The sequence below is a fragment of the Micromys minutus genome, assembly GCF_963924665.1.
Source record: "Micromys minutus genome assembly, chromosome: 22".
Lineage (NCBI taxonomy): Eukaryota > Metazoa > Chordata > Mammalia > Rodentia > Muridae > Micromys > Micromys minutus.
Genome location: NC_137957.1, coordinates 22,696,188 through 22,711,733, shown reverse-complemented (window position 1 = coordinate 22,711,733; position 15,546 = coordinate 22,696,188).

The window sequence follows — 15,546 nt, the reverse complement described above, 5'->3', positions numbered from 1 at the left end:
GGAAAACATAAGCTGCCTGGCCATTGGATGTTCAAAAGCAATGACTGGTAAAATAAAAATACGGAGCTCAGCAATTCCATCCCTGAAGAGCAAGTCACTAAATGCAGTTAAAAAATGCTATAGAAATGCAGTTGTGAGAGGGCACGACATAGCAAGCAGAGAGATTCATCCGTACACAGTAACCATGGAGAACTTCTCCGAGAGCAGAAAAGCTAGGCTGCCCTACTGCAAACAAACCAACATTATACCACAGATCCGGAGGAGAGTTTTATGAGCCGTGTTGAGAAGAACCAGTGCGGATGTGCTCAAACATGCCATTCTCTCTCACTTCAAGAAGTTCTCCATCCTCTCTGCCATGCCTTTTTGATCATTTGCTTGATCATTAAGATATTAGGATAATTTTTAACAGCATTCATAAAATGCAGACTGCTTACTGCTGTGTCTGTGCTAAACTCTTAACGTGTGTTATCACATTTACCCCTCATGGAAACCATTGCTGTTATTCTAAGTGTTAAGTTCAATCTACACATACAGATGCAATGACTGTCACCATGCCCCATTCTGGGTTTTATATGTCACTGAACTTTTCTAAAAATACTATTCAAACTCGGTGCAAAGCTTCTCTTTCAACCGGGACGCCGGGATGGACCTTTTCTAAGCAGATATTCTAGAGCTACATTTTGATTATTATCATCACAGATGAGAAAATATGACAGAGAAATTAAATAATATATCCAATATCATGCAGTTAGGGCTCAAATCTGAGTTTTCTAATTGTAGAGAAGTGTCTGTCCACTATTAATGCTTATGGAAAATGTTGGGTGTATAAAAACCTGTAGGCTTTTTTAATTTATGCTAATTAAGTACTCTATTGTGTGTGCCCCTTCAGACTACAAAGGACAACTGTGACCTCGGGAACTGGAAGTACGGTGTACAGAAAGTGGAAGTCAGAAAGTCATTTCAATAGACACTCGATGTGACTTCATAAACTGATTTAATCATTCATTCTCACTCAGAAAATAACAGACAGCCACAGTACCAACAAGTCAGCAAAACCCATCTGTCACCCGCTGGCCCTGTCTGTCACCCACTGGAATGCAGTTGTGTACTGTCATTCTACTGGCCTTGATCCCTTTCCCCTTGGTCCCTTCAGTTTTGGTGTCTACCTATCCTCTGCTGTCACTGACAAAACACCTAAGGTCGTCTACTTTAAGAAGGAAAGATTCATTTCGCTCACTGTTTCTAAAGGTTCACTCCGTGCTCATTTAAAAAGGAAAGATTGGTTTGGCTCACTGTTTCTAAAGGTTCACTCCGTGCTCATTTAAGAAGGAAAGATTGGTTTGGCTCACTGTTTCTAAAGGTTCACTCTGTGCTCATTTGGCTCTGCTCCTTTAGATTCTGCAGCAAGATGGGGCATCATGGTAAAAACCCATGGTAGAGGAAGCTGCTCACCTCAAGATGACTTGAAATTGAAAAAGAGACAAAGAGATGGGGCCAGGATCCCAAGAACCCCTTCCATGACATGCCTCTAATGACCTAACTTCTTCACATGGGGCCCTGCCTCCTAAAGATTCCACCATCTCCCAAGCAAGCTACATGTTAGGGGACAAGCCTTTAACAGGTAGACTTTTGGGGTACACTTATGGAAACATCAGCGCTGGACACCTTACCTTAAAGTAAGCACAAGGCTGGTAGATGGGTTATTACTCAAACTGAAAACTTCCTATGGAATGTTATGGGAGCTGGATGGTCCTACACAAAGCAGACATGTAAAAATAGAACTACAGTGTGTTCCCATGACCTCATTGCAGGGCGTACATCAAGGCAACTAGACATGGACATCAGGGAGCCATCTGAATCTCTATGTTCCTCAAAAGACAGTAGCCAAGATACTGAGTAAAGCCGTATCTACCGATGAATGATTTTTTTTTTTATTTAATCTTTTTTTACAGTCCAGATTTTATCCCCCTCCTGGTCTACTCTCCAACTGTCCCACATCCCATACCTCCTCTCCCTCCTTCCCCCTTCTGCAAAAGGATGTCTCTACCCCCTACCCCTACCACACTAGACCTCCCCACTCCCTGGGGCCTCCTGAGGGTTAGGTACATCCTCTCTGACTGAGTCCAGACCGGGCAGTCCTCTGCTGTATATGTGTTGGGGGACTCATATCAGCTGGTGTATGCTGTCTGCTTTGTAGCCCTCTGTCTGAGAGATCTCAGAGGTTCAGGTTAGTTGAGACTGCTGGTCCTCCTACTGGGTCACCCTCGTCAGCTTCTTCCAGATTTTTCCTAATTCAACCACAGAGGTCAGCAGCTTCTGCCCATGGGTTGAGTCTAAGTATCTGCATCTGACTCTTTCAGCTGTAGGCTATGTAGACAATGGGATTGCACTGGAATTTGAAGAAAAGATTTCCTAAAATCATGACAATGTGCATGAAAAGGGCTTTATATGACATGAAAAAAGTCAAGCACAGAAAGCCAAATGCATCTAATATTGCTTACACATGACATCTGAAAATGGTGAGCTCAGGAAACCAGGGAGTAGAAAGGGAGTACTTAAGTGTGGGGGCAGGACTTAGAGATTTTCATCCTTAATGCCAAGTTTAACATAGGTAGGAAGAATAAATTCAAGGGGTCCATAATACATCATTGGCTATAGTCAGTAACAATATTGTGAACTTGAATATCGTTTTAAAAGATAGATTTGAGTATTCCTGTGAATAATTGATAAACATGAAGTAATGTGTAATTAGGTCAACTCAGCCAATACTAAGTCACATATTAGCCAATGTTAATATTCATATTACGCACACAAATACGCACACACACACAATCATTCAGAGAGAATAGATTTCATATATCATCAAACATAACGATGGTATTTTGGCTTCTCACTAACAATAGCAGAAGTGATGAAGCCCGGCAGTGACCCGTATGCTGAGCAAGAAAGATGACTGACCATGTAGCATTCTGTATCCAACTGAACTATCCGAAGTGAAGGTGGGATAAATGCAGCTTAGAATTTGAAAATCTCAAAAAACTTTATTTATTAAAATAGTATTCTCTGGAAGCTGAAGGATGAATCCAATAAAATAGAGATTGAGTATAGAGAAAGAGTCATCACTGAAAGGCTACAATGTTAGCATTTCCTCTAGGCTCCGCCCAGCAGTTACCTAGCAACAGCCAGGTAAGAGCCCGGCACTATAAAAAACTGTTCAGCTCCTCTCTCTCTCTCTCTCTCTCTCTCTCTCTCTCTCTCTCTCTCTCTCTCTCTCTCTCTCTCTCTCTCTCTCTCTCTCTCTCTCTCCCCCTCCCTCCCTCCCTCCCTCCCTCCCTCCTTCCCTCCCTCCCTGCCTCCCTCCCTCCCTCCCTGCGTCCCTCCTTCCTTCTCTCTCACTCCTCTCTCTCCCCTCTCTCCCCGTTCTCCTTCTTTATAACACACACACACACACACACACACAAACACACACACACACGTCAAGGCTGGCCTCTTCTCTGTCCTTCTCTGGCTCTCTTCTTTCTCTGCCTCTACTCCCTGCTCCAGGCCCCCTTCCCTTTCCAACCAAATAAACTCCCTTTTATACTAAGCCTGTTGCATGTTTGACTCCTCAGACAGAGCTCCTTGACAGAGGCCCAGAGGCGCCCCTCCATTTTATAAAACACAACACACAACACACAGAGAAAGAAGGAGTGTTGGAATCCTGAAGACAACTAACTGTATGGTAGGTCGGGAAAACACTAAATTGGAGTAGGGAGAAGATCCTGGGGAAATTAATCATAGAACAAAGAAAATTAAACTTTGAAAGGGAAATGATGGTGTGATGCTATAACCAGGAGCCTGGAGCAATGGCTCGATGGTTAAAAACATGCAGAGAACAACGTTCCCAGCGCAAACCAGCTCACGACCCCTGTAATTCCAGCTCCATATATATGCTGCCCTCTTCTAGCCTCTGTGGGTACTTCCCTCGAACGCACAAATCTACATACAGACACGCACATATGCACACAATTTAAAATAAAAGACTTCAAAATTCAACTTAAAAGAGAGTAACCATCATCTGAATGGTGAAAGTTACTAAGATTCTGGATATGAATTCATCCACATATGTAGATGCCATGAGTACATTGAAAGGATGGAAATGTGTGAGAAAGACTGGGAGGAAAGGGGAGCAATAAAAAGAGGTGAACATTCATACTCCATAGCAAGAAAATGGTAAAGAATAGCTAAAATTGAAAGCCTGATAAATACATGCAAGTACTTGTAAAACACCAGGAAAAAAAAAAAAAAAACTAGAATAGCTTATGTTGTTTGCTATTTGGCAATGAGGGTTGTGGAAATGGGGGGGGGGGGTGTCATTGGGAAAACCTGTGCATTTTAGGAAAAGCCTTATAGAATTATTTGACCAGGCTGTGTGACAGCTCTTTAGCACATTTCCATTCCTACAGCTTCTTTTTTTTTCCCCTTAATACTCTGTTCATGTCTAGTTCATGCCCCACCGAATAGGCACACCCTTTCTCAATCTCTATTACTGATAGTACCTAGAATTTAATCATCCCTGCACTTTAAAAAAAAAAATTACACTGTGTGAACATGAAACTTCGATTAAAAAGAATTTTTTTTAATTAATAGAGCAGTAATTAGGCAGATTTACGGAAGTGGGTACACAGTATTACTCTCTGTACTACAGCGGTTCTCAACCTTCCTAATGCTGTGACCCTTTCCTACAGCTCCTCGTGTTGTGATGAACGCCCCCCCACCATAAAAATGCTTTCATTGCTACTTCCTAGCTGTAATTTTGCTACTGTTATGAATCACAATGCAAAAATCTATGTTTTCCAATGGTTTTAGGTAAGTCCCTCTAAGGAGTCATTTGAGCCCCCAGAAGGGGTCCAGACCCACAGGTTGAGAACCATTACTATATTCCTCCATCTCTGTCTTCCATGAGCACAGGCAGACTATACAAGCAACAACAAGAGCGGATTCCTCCTAATGAACTAATCTAACTTGCAGAGCTGGCATTGCCTTTCCTTCGGAGAGTCCCTGCAAAGCCGAGAACATGAAACATAGAATCCAAACGCTGAAATTAAGAAGCAATGTCAGCATGTGAGGAAAACAAGAATGAGAGAGACAGCAAAGAAATCAAATCAAATCTCCATTTGAAGATAATTAAGACCAAGCCCTTGAATATTTCTGCAGCCTCCCCAGGATGCTAATCACAGAAATTGATGTCGTATTGGTTTCTTCCCCAGCCATCTCCGCCACATGTTGGCGTTTATGACGTCTGCCCTTTGTTTTCAAATACCCTCTGAGGGTCCGAAATCATCAAAAACCAACCAAGCACAGCCCATTCCACTGACACCCCAGACTCTAGTGTATGATCAAGGCTGCTCCTGGCTCCATTGTTCTTTTGTTTGTGCACTTCTCAGCCTTAGGAAGGTCAAATATTAACTTAAAATTATCTGGCCTGGTTCAACCCTAGATTCCTGGAACTTGACTTTCTGATTCAATCCCTACTGACCAGGAGGGCAGAGGACTTGCTGCAAACGGACAGTGTTTCTGAGTTTAACATTTCAGGCTCAGATTTTGTTTACCATTTAACTGAAGCAGCTCAAACTCATTACCCAGGGCAAAGGAATCTCCTTTTTTTTTTTTTTTTTTTTTTTTTTTTGTTGTTGTTGTTGTTGTTGTGACTTGGTCTACTGATCTTTGGCTTCTGGGTTCCTTTTTCTGTCGGTTTATGCAAGACCAGCACATGCGGAGGAGGATGGAAATGGTGATAATTAATTTCATTATGACTTTCGCCTTAATATATGAGAGCAGGAGAGTTTAATTAGAGTGTCTGACATTAATTTTCGTTTATTATGCAGCTTCTCGGTGCTGCCCCCATCGTGTTGGACCCATAATATAATATTATCTTGAATCTTCAAGGTAACAATGTATGATGACTGGTTCGTTTCAGTCTGTGAGAGGACAGAAACACCAAGCTCTGAGTAATGCAGTCTTCTCAAGATCGGTCAGCAAGCCACAAAACAGCGTGACCCAGTTGAATCTGGTCACCTGCAGTCAATAAGGAAAGACGTGTGCCCTGGTAATAGTAAATTATACTTAGTTGAGAACATTGTTACCAAGATTATGTAAATAAAATAAGAGAATGCAGCTCTGAGCGCTGAGACCAGTGCCCTAAGTTTAGGCTGTTTAATACTTGTTAGCTCTTAACGTGATTGTCACTGTCATTCTAAAGGCGATATAGTAATGCCCTGGTCCTCTCTATGTACTTCTCCTCTCTGTTGGCCAAAGGGGAGAGCAATTTCCTATGCCTCAAAGTAAAAAGCTCCGATTTAAGAGCATCATCTCAGCAAATGTTCTTGTTCCAGATCTTGTCTGCTAATTGGTGCACAATGCCTGCAGGACTGAGTCTGTCCTGTAATGTACAGCCTGGATGTTAACAGGACTTAATACCCAGCCTGAGCCTTTAAAAAAAAAAAAAAAAAAAAAAAAAAAAAAACTAGTTCTGTCTTTTAGCAAGCGAGTTGCTAAAAAGGCTTGTGTTATATTTGAGTTATTAGGGCAACCATCCAAGTAAGAGCTGCTATTGAAAAGCATTGCTATGGCCTCTTTCCTTTCTCCATGTATACCCTGAAGTGCCATCACCCAGATTTCTAGCCCTCTATTGGACTGTTCATGGCATTGCTCTACTCTGCACACACAGCAAGTGTGCTCCTAGCTAGTGGTGGGTTGTAGCTACTGAGCTGCCTCACAAACACCATTCCCATGAAAGAGACACTCATAATGTCCTACACCCTCAACCGGTTACCGTGTCACAGACTTAGATTTACCTTACAATCCTTCCTATAACTTTCCTCACGCGCTTACCCAAGATACTCATAAGATTTATTTAAATTCCTGTTTTTCATTCTCTCCTAATAAATGTCACCAACTTACGGGGGATTTTCATTCCTTCTCCTCATTACCCAGACATCTCCATGCCTTGGTTGAATTCTGATTTTTCTGATTCTTTTCCTTATTTCTGACTCTCGGAGATATTGGTTGCTACATAGCTGTTAAGAGACTCTTTGTTCTCTCATCCCTCCCTTTATTCTCTCTCTCCCCCCACCCCTCTGTGTGTGGGGGGGGGGTTGCATGCATGTAAATGTGTAGACGCTCACATCCACTTGTACATATAAGGAAGCCAAAGCAAGGCATTAGGTATCTCCCCTACAGCTATCAATGCTAGAGTTTATTCAGACAGTGTCTCTCACTGAACTAAAATCTTGCCATTCTGCTAAACGGGCTGACCGGCAAACTCTTGGGATGCATCTGTCTCTGTACCCTGGTGTGAAGGTTATAGTCATAGCAGGCATGGAACATGAGTGTTGAGGATCCAAATCTAAACGCTCATGCTTGCCTCTCTCTTGCCACCTCTCCACCCTCCCCCTCTCATTGTAAATCCCTCTCTTGGAGTTTCTTTTAACCATACTGTGAAGAGGGAATTCTTTAGCCAGTTCTTCTGTTGTCCGGCCCAGTGTGAAACAGCCAGGGAGTCTGGCTGCTTGCCATTCTTTGCCACACGTTTCTGCAGAGACATGGGTAGGCGCTATTCTGAGGTTACAGATTATTAGAGAGCAACGCTCCTCAAAGACACACATGTACATATGACCATCACCCATGTGTGAAGCACTTTACTTGCCTTCCACGTACGAATCACCATCATCAACTTACAAAAATCAAAAGTGAGACAGATGGCCCAGATCAGAGGAGGAAGGAGGAGACTTGGACCGGTGAGACATAATTGAGACAATAGAGCAATGGTTTTGGGGAGGAAGCCATATAGTGCTGGATGAATTCAAACTATAGGATCTAGTAAGGATGGAGAAATGCCATAATGGAAGGATCTAGATTGTTATTGCTTATAAAAAAAAAAAATGAAGGAGTCTAGGATGACACAAAGGATTGGTGACACCAAACATATGCACCTACAGGATATCAAAGTGTGCAGGTAACTTCCAAGGGTGGATAACAAGCTAAGTGTGGGATATTGATTACTGACAATGAAGTAGTTTTGTCTGTTTGTTTGTGTTTTAGCTTGAGAGCCATATTAGTAAAGTTCAAAAAGAAAACCACCAAAGCAGAAAAACTGTGAACCTTGGCAGATGCCTGGAGTAGGAGGATGGAGAGAGGAACAAGAAAAGGCAATAGCATTTGAGCTAATCCAGCATAGAGGTTACCGCTTGACAGACAAGCAGCCGTGTAGTGTGGTCAGAGAAGCTTAAAGCAAACATGAAGCCCAATGGCATTCAGTAAAGGGAATTCCCATGCTTAGGGAAGATATAGAATGAAGAAAAGAGACACATTTCCATGGCAAACCTCACATAACCTCATGGCAGTTCTGCAACAACAACACTGAAGGTGAAGGAACAGAAGGTACATTACCTCTCATTATTTCTTCCATCTCTAAAGCGAGGCCTAACATAAATCCACCTATCTAAGGTGTGATCCCTTGGCCATGTGATTTACCACCTCAACAGGATCCACTCTTAAAGAAGATGTCATGTCTCCACCCAGAGGTAGATTCCATTCCTCACTTTAATACTCCCTCCTCTAAAGAGATAACCTTAAACTTATTGAGGAAAAGGTCTGAAATTGTGGTAAAGGAATAAATATATCTTATTTTTACCAGGAAAATCCAGAACTCTGGTTTCAAAGCTTCTCCATCGGGAATGAATGAGCAAGCTGGAGTTCCCTATTTTATTTCCAGCTTGTATCAAAAGATGTCTTAAGGGAATAATTGAATATGCTTGCATTCAAAACAAACTGTCTTCATTCAGAGATATTCCAAAGCTTCTCCCTGGAAACATACATAATTTTATTTTGATCTGTCACAAAGTATTTAGCTGAGATGAACCTTATCTTCACCAAATACACAAATGCAAGATATTTATAAGATCTATATGAGTGTCAACCTGTAGATCATATCCCCTTTGGGGGGGTCACATATCAGATTGTTTTAATTAGGGTTTTACTGCTGTGAACAGACACCATGATCAACACAAGTCATTATGAACAGATACCATGACAACATTTAACTGGGGCTGAATATCCTATCCTGTTCTGGTGACTAGATCATAACCATGCAATTTCATCATCTTGATGAGATCAGCTTCTTGGCTCCCACAGGATGATGGATCAAGATAATGAATATTCTTAGAAAGTATGATGGGAAGGGACAAGAGAAATATGAAAGCAACTGTGGTTACTTATGCCCTAAGATAATGCTGGTTTTATTATAAGAGTGATTTACACTCCTGAGAATACAGAGGGAAACTAGCATGAAAAAACAAACAAACAAACAAAAACGTAGAATGAGAGAGAAGGAAAGATAAACAGAAAGTCATGAGTCCAGTTTTGGGTGGTTGAAGATTAGGAACAAAGACCGAGTTACAGATCTGAGTAGAGCTGACTCATCAGGGAGCCACAATGGTAGCTGAACATAAACAGAAGCCAAGATCTCCCTGTAGTAAAGTGTTAATGTATCATCCATATAGATAATGGTTGAACCCAGGGTCAAAGCATGACTTGGAAGACTACACTCCATAGGGCAGCATCTTCAGTAGAGGCTAGCCTGGATGACAGTTAAGAGGTGACGGAGATATGAACAGAGGAAAGAAGGTTTTGCTTGAAGGTCGTAGACAATGATTCGCCATGACCAACAGCAAGGTGGAAGTGTCCAGTGCCTCAGAGTCCATGGTCTCTAGCTGATGAACACTCTGAGCACTGGCAATGTGAGATATTTTCAGGGCAGAAGAGCCACAGAGGAGAGATTAGTTCTGAGGAAAGCCAAACTAGGCAAAAAGCTGAATAGCTAGTTTCTACACTGATGTTTATCATTTGGAAACAGGCTGAGGATTTAAACTACAGAGAAAATTCAAGCAAACCTAACCAGAATGCACAGAGTTTCCAAATAAATAGACCGATGTTACTTTAAAGGTGCCGAGCCTTATGGAGCAGAGACGAAACGTTCAAGTGGTGACTTCTCTAAGGACAAACAGGTAACAACTTCCTCCAGGATTACTATGGTGCACTCAGGCGGTGAAACCTTTGTTTCTTGAAAGAAGCCAACAAAACAGTGGAGAGATAAAGCATCACCTGTGAGTCTGTGATGCTTGGGATGAGAATGGCCTCTACAGGATCCTATGGCTGGGTACGGGGGCCCCAGCTAGTGAAACGGTTTGGGAATATCTAGGACGGACTTGTTGGAGAAAATGTGTCTCTGGGGATGGACTTTGAGGTTTCAAAAGCTCATGCCATTCCCAGTCACTGCTTTCTTTCTCTCTGTCTCTGTTCTTTTCTGTCTCTCTTTGTCTTGGTGTCTCTCTCTATCTTTCTCTATCTCTGTGTCTCTGTGTATCTCTGTCTCTATCTCTATCTCTCTCTGTTTCTGTTTTTCTATGCGTCTCTGTCTTTATCTCACTCTTTCTCTATTTTTCCATGTCTCTGTCTTTTTCTCTCTTTCTGTGTCTCTATGTGTCTCTGTCTTTGTAACTCTCTTTGTCACTCTCTCTCTGTTTCTGTCTCTGTGTCTCTATGTATCTCTGTTTCTATCTTTCTCTGTCTCTGTGTCCCTGTGTCTCTCTCTGTCTTTGTCTCTCTATTTTTCTCCATGTCTTTTTTCTGTCTCTTTCTGTGTCTCTTTATGTCTCTCTGTCTCTCTTTATCTCGATGTTTCTCTGTCTGTCTGTCTCTCTGTTCCTGTCTCTGTCCCTGACTCTCTCTCTCCCTCCCTCCCTCCCTCCCTCTCCCTCTCCTTCCCTCTCCCTCCCTCCCTCCCTCCCTCTCTCTCTCTCCCTCCCTCCCTCCCTCTCCCTCTCCTTCCCTCTCCCTCCCTCCCTCCCTCTCTCTCTCCCTCCCTCCCTCTCTCCCTCCCTCCCTCCCTCTCTCTCTCCCTCCCTCCCTCTCTCCCTCCCTCCCTCCCTTCCTCCCTCTCTCTCTCCCTCCCTCCACCCCTCCCTCCCTCCCTCACTTCCTCCCTCTCCTGGCCTCACGGTTTCAATCAGCTACTGCTACAGTGCCACTCCTGCCTGCTGTCATGCTCACCACAGTGAGCACTCAATACTGTAAGCCAAATAAATTCTGTCCTCTATAAGTTGACTGAGTTGTGGTGTCTCATCCCAGCAATGGGAAAATTCCTAAGGCACAGTAGCTTGTCTTGCTGGGGGGTGCAATGCTTCCCACAGAGAACCAATCCTGCAAAAATCCTGTAAGAACTCATCAGGGGCTAGGACAGTGGCACTGAATTTGTTTTTATCTCTTCATAAATCAAAGGGTTTCAAATACACAAAACTTCCTATCTTAAAACATCTTTAAAGATGAACTTTTATGTTATACTGATAAAAAATACATATCAGTAGCTACATCACTTTGACTTTCTAATAATCTTTAGAGACTGATAAACAAAATATAGAAATCTGTTAATATTTCACATGGGATGCAAACTTGGGAACAAAAGAACATTCAGGTAATTTGATTTTTCTGTGGGGATCTTCTTGTGTTGTCTGTCATCTATCTTATATTTTACAGACTTTTAACTCTGAGCTTTGAATATGCCATAACCCAGGAAGCAACAGATTGACAATCCATCTTAATGTCTCTAATTTGGAAATGTTAGTAGATATTTGCCAAATACAGTCCCAGTCTGCTGTCTCAGGTTCTGCATGAGATCTACATACTCTGTGTTTGACCCCTTGCCCTAATAAGCAGGATAGAGTCAGCCCAGTACCAGACACTGCCATTTGTGCTCTATCTTTCATATTTACGTAATTTCCTTTGCATATAATTTTTCACACAAATTAAAAGGGAGACAGGCATTTCTATCAAGTTAAATATATATTATAAAAATAACTATGATGTGAGAAAAATATTGCCTCCTTTCTTTCACCAAAACAACCTAGTTCCTATTTGAATCCTGAAATGAAACTTCTGTAACGCATTTGATTAATGCTGGTTATCTTGCTCAGTGTTAGCATCTAATTTTTTAAAGCTGCAAGTAGTTGCTGATCACATGGTTCAAAACAGAAGCCATCTTGTAGAAGAAACTTGCTCCAAATAAATATTCCTGGAAATTAAAACATATAAAGTATTACATTTATTTAATGTGTTGCTCCTACTTACAGAGAGTATTTCAAACCCTGTCGTGGCATGATATACAAAAAATTAGAGATAAGAGAGTTTATTTATATTTAAATAAACTTTTACCTGCCAAACTTAAACCACCTCCATTCTCCTCCTTTTTGGTTGGGAGTGAAACCTGACAGATTTTTCTTTATTACTTTGCATTGGTACTGTGATAAAATATGAATACTTTTTTTAAATCTTTCACACATAGCTAGAGAGATGGCTCAGTAGTACAGAGCAACAGCTGCTCTTCCAGAGGTCCTGAGTTCAATTCCCAGCAACCACATTGTGGCTCACAACCATATGTAATGGGATCTGATGCATACATGCAAATGTGCCCGTGTACATTAAATAAATAGATATCTTGAAAAATCTTTCATGAACCAAGAAAACATTTTACATTCTTAATTTTTCTTGTACTTTATGGGAAAGTTGATGACTAAATATTTAATGTTAAAGTAAATATTAAAAAATGGTGGTAACCTTTTATCTCATGCTAATGCCAGCTCTTGAGGGGCCATATGGCACTGCGGGAATCTCTAACTTGGCGCTCTATGCTGCCTCTAAGAACTCAGGCAAACTTCACTCCACAGCCCCTGCTGCTTCTGTCCTGGGTTGATGTGACTGCCCCGGAGTGTTGTTTTCACTCACTTTCGCCCAGTACAAACATGACTCCACATCTATTAACTTGTCAATTCTCAATCTACAAACCCTCTTCACAATAAGCTTACAACCAATGGACAAAGATACAAACTGCCCATCTATATGAGATAAATGAGACCCATAGAAATCCTTAGAAATAATCATAACAACCTCATCAAGCTAGAGATAGGCTGAGAGAAACGTACACGTCGGCTTCCATCTTCTCCCTCCATGAATCTCTGCCTACTGCCTTCTCTTCCAGTTTCCTAGACCTTTCCCCACCTACCTCTTTTTTTTTCCAATCATGTATCACCTTAGCATACACCTACAATCTAATATATCATGTCACTTATAATAGAGGTGACAAACCCTGTAGTTCCTTCCTTCCTTCCTTCCTTTCTGTCTTTTGTGTTCTTTCCTTCCATATGGCCAGTCAGTTGCTCCATGACTAGGTATTAAATCACTCCCTGTCTCCGCAGCTTCGTTAGGGGACCTTTATCCCACATTAAGTCTTGACATTAACGATAGCTAGTACTTTCACAGTACTTACAAAGGGACACACGTTGTTCTAAATGCGGCACATGTTTTGCCTTTGTAGCGTTTCTATGCACTATTGACCACTTTATCCCCATTTAAGAGATAAGAAATTCGAAACTCAGAGGGCTTAATAGTTTACCCAAAGCCACAGCTGTTAAGTGGCAAAGCTGTAATTTGTACTTTGCCATTGCGGCCCCAAGGTCTGTGCTCTTTACCACATGCCATCCACTCAACTCTAATCTGCTGTGTGGCCCTTGCTCTGCAGACGCCCAGTCTCGCTAGCAGCCTCTCAGCTGCTTCTACCTTCTTAATTACGATAGATCTGTGCTGCATTTTGACCTTTACAAAGAGATTTTCCCTCATTCTCTTTCAATTCTCTTGCTCTTCTGTCAGCTAGCCATTAGCATAAATGTTATCATTAATCTATCAAGTTAAACATCAGCTCCCATGGATTGTAGTTAGAGAAAACTGGTCCTGTTAACAGTGAATTACCCGACTCTTGAACATGCCTAGAGAATATCTTTACCTAAATCTCCATTTTCCGGCCTACAATAAAATGTTATGGTTTGATCATGTAAATTACACACTTTTTCCTCCATTCATCCACAGGCGCTACATTTTAACTTCCATGTGGTTTCATTATATTTCTCACCTCTTTGATGAAAATATCTACTGAAGAAGAGCCCTTGATCTGTTTATCATGTTCTTCGCATTACATTGAGTTCATTTATTCATCTTCTAAGGTTTTAGTCAATTCAATTCTCCTTGGGGTAATGAGTCACATCTTCTGAAGATTAAAAACATAGTACACTAATCCTTGTCCGATGGCTGTACTTTGCTTTGTTGCTCTGATTAGAATTTCCTAAACAGGAGGTGTTTTTTAGCAAAAGATCAACAGTACTTATTTATATCAAATTTGTCTGATAGACTTTCCTCAATGGCGGAAATATTCATTACCCGTATGAGTATTTTAGCCACCTAATATATGGCTATTAAACTCCAGAAACGTGGCCAATAAGTGATGAGAATTCAAGGTTTTAATAACGTAAACTAGAGCTGGAGAGATGGCTCAGGGGTTAGAGAACTGACTGCTCTTCCAGAGGTCCTGAGTTCAATTCCCAGCAACCACATGGTAGCTCACAACCATCTGTAATGAGATCTGACACCCTATTCTGGTGTGTCTGAAGACAGCAACACTGTACTCGTATACATGAAATAAAAATAAATGAATCTTTAAAAAAAAAGAATAAAGTCTGGGCCTAGGAGCTCTTGAATAAGCTGATGACTTAGGCCAGACATATTAAAAAAATAATAATAACTTTAACTATTCAAGCTTCAATTACAATAGCACATGGTGAGTGTCTCTCATATTGTAAAAGATTCATTTCTTTTTAATATATTCATAAATGGTATTATAATATATTATGCTAAAACATCCTCTACTTCTGGAGCAAAGTCTATTTGAAAGGCTAGATTTGACTTGCTAATACATGATCAATGTAATAAGATGGGCAAATTTGCATCTACCAGAATTCTTATTAGAGAAATCACTGTATGATTCAGAAGGTAGGTTTCATTTCCATCTAAGGGTGGTACAGGAGACTTTGAGGGAACATGAAAATAGCAAGCATAATATTCTGAGAGAAGTATTAAAGTTTAGTCATCAAACAGAAATCCAGAGAAGAAAGAAGGAGAGCCAGAGAAATGAGGTTTTGTGAGAAGAGTAGGAAAAGAAATATGGGGAAGAAAGATTTTGGAGGAGGATTTTTCTTTAAAAAAAATAAATTAAATTTTTTTAAAAAGCTGCACAACCTGTAATAAAGTTCCTCTTTTGACCCCAGCATTTTCTTTAATAAACATGCCAAGATTCTTAACATCAATATCTGTTGTGTGTATCTACTTCCATGTCCTTCTAAACACATGGTACAATTTTGTTTCCTCTATGTCCTAAAGTTAGTATGTCCTGTAGCGGAGGCATGTGAGAAGTGACATGTGTCATTTCTGGACAGAGCAACAAAGCACTTGGTCATACTTTTCTACATTCCCTCCTCCTCATCACCATATTCAGAATTATAAGTTTCCAGTGATCAATGAACCTGATTGAAGACAGCATAGGAAAGACCTTGTGTCAACTTGTGCTATGCCTATGATAAGTGGGAAATAGTTCTTTGTAATAGTAAGTGATCAGGAATTGCAAAT